Here is a 2,501-nt window from a genome sequence, read left to right on the forward strand (position 1 = left end):
ATGCACTTGACAACATCATGCACAGTTTCTAAACACTGCAAAGATGTGTGTGTGTGTGTGTGTGTGTGTGTGTGTGTGTGTGTGTGTGTGTGTGTGTGTGTGTGTGTGTGTGTGTGTGTGTGTGTGTGTGTGTGTGTGTGTGTGTGTGTGTGTATAAAATCCTTTTGGCTTTATAAACACTAATTGAGAATATAAGTGTGTGACTGCTTTAAATGGAGAAAAAGGGCATAAAAATTTCAGCTTTATCAATAATACTCATGTGTAATTAGAAAGCTTTAAAGATAACATGAAATAATGCCACACATATACAAATAGATATATTACTTAAATGCAGGGATTTTTTTTCTCACACAAGTGTACTTATACACATGTAAGAATATTAAATGCCTAATGTGTGTGTGTGTGTGTGTGTGTGTGTGTGTGTTTAGCTTTAAATGTATTAATGGGCACAAATTATTAGTAATAACTATAATAATGACAATACTTGTGTTTGATTAATCCCCCTCTTCTCTCTCTCTCTCTCTCTCTCTCTCTCTCTCTCTCTCTCTCTCTCTTAAGAATACACCTTATAATAAATGTAATTTTGTACTCCACGTTTCGGGTATATCAACAAACACACACACACACACACACACACACACACACACACACACACACACACACAGAGAGAGAGAGAGAGAGAGAGAGAGAGAGAGAGAGAGAGCATTTGGTTTAATGTATTACGCAAAAGTCGAGTGTGTGTGTGTGTGTGTGTGTGTTCAGGAGCTCTGGGGGTTTACAGTATCCTTTCTATTTCCTGGTTTATCTTACTGTTTCTCACTACATTGATTTTAATAAAACAAGCTGCCACTTTCCTAATCTCGTGTCCTATTTTATCTTTCGCATATAAGACTTTTAAACTTTATTCTTTCTATTTTATGTATTCAATTTCTCTTCCTTTCTGTTAATCACCGTTTATATACTTCTCTTCTCTCATATTTTCTAAATAAAAGTATGTTTCTTCTAGTACACATACTGTAGATGATTATCAAGTGGTTACTTTGTAGGAGTATCATTTAGTTATGTATATAGCACAGACACAGACAACACCTAACACAACACATCTTACACATACAGGCTGCGTCTGGCAGTCACACTCATCCTCACAAGCCACCGGTCTGTAGGACAGGATATACAAACACTGGAGAGAGCCAGCATGGTGACTATTCCTTGAAACCGGTGTAAGAACAATATATTGTTTGTCTATCTTCTGGACTAATGGTGACAGCCCTACGAGTGAACAACCTGCATGCTTCTCGTGGACAAAATCCGTAGACTCATCAGAGTACTTTTATATGAACTTGAATGTGAAGCCATGACAAGTTGACAAATTAACACTGGCTGGCGTCATCACCTCAACATTTAAACATGCCACCATTTTACACCTCTAAGTGATTTACACATCTCTCAAATACTGGACCAACCATAAGCTTACGCACGCTGTACTAAGAGGTTAGTTGTGTCCTCGAGGTGATAGTGGCCATGTGACGCTACTTCACACTATGCAACTGATACACCCGCCTATCTGTTAGTGCCTTGTGAGTGTCTCAACGCAGAGTATGAATAGTTACCTGTCGTGACAAGAAACACCGAGAAAAAAGTGAAGGAAGTATGTAAGCTGCTGCCACCTTTCTGTGGGTGAGTATTGCTATCCTTTTTTGATGTGTATGATGGAGTTGTGTTGTGGCAAGAGGACGCTGGTAGGACGTAACATTCGTAAAAGGAAGATTGGTCCTTGCCAGACATAAAACTGAGCTTTTTCTCGTGATAAATAACAGTACAGTATTCATGCTAGCAAGCGAGTGAGAGGAGGGTGGGAAAGATTTGATGGCTCGATACGGCGATGAGGAGGTTAGAATGAAGCCTCGAAACTTCGACAGGAGTTAAAAAACGAGGAATTACACACCACATCAGAGCTGGGCTCTGTATGGTTCCTGGGACTTTTGTTCCTGCCATTGCCATCCTACATAGACAAAAATAATGTTGTTACCATGCATGGATCGATCACAGTGAACAAAAGTTGTTTTTCTTTTGGCATTCATAAAAATGATGTATTTTCTTTGGCTGATCACAATTAACTAAGAAGTAAATATTGCAAATAATTGAAATAGTCTACCGTCTAAAAACAGCCATACCTCTCTCTCTCTCTCTCTCTCTCTCTCTATATATATATATATATATATATTTTTTTTTATTAATTAATTTATTTTTTCTAAATAATAGACAGGGAGGTTTGATTATCTATAGCAATGATGCCTTTGCTCAAAGTAGTGTATATCATCAATAAATTCACTATATTTCTCATCAGAATAAAAAAAAACATAAGCCATTTCAGTGATTCGTTGGTTGGGTGAAACTCCAAATTGATCGTATTGTTAAGTTTACTATTAACAAATTTCATTTTCTTTTATAAAATATATAGAAAACGGTTATTTTATTGGATATCTTTGTTGCTAATAATA

Source organism: Portunus trituberculatus, chromosome 19 (genome assembly GCF_017591435.1).
Source record: "Portunus trituberculatus isolate SZX2019 chromosome 19, ASM1759143v1, whole genome shotgun sequence".
NCBI lineage: Eukaryota > Metazoa > Arthropoda > Malacostraca > Decapoda > Portunidae > Portunus > Portunus trituberculatus.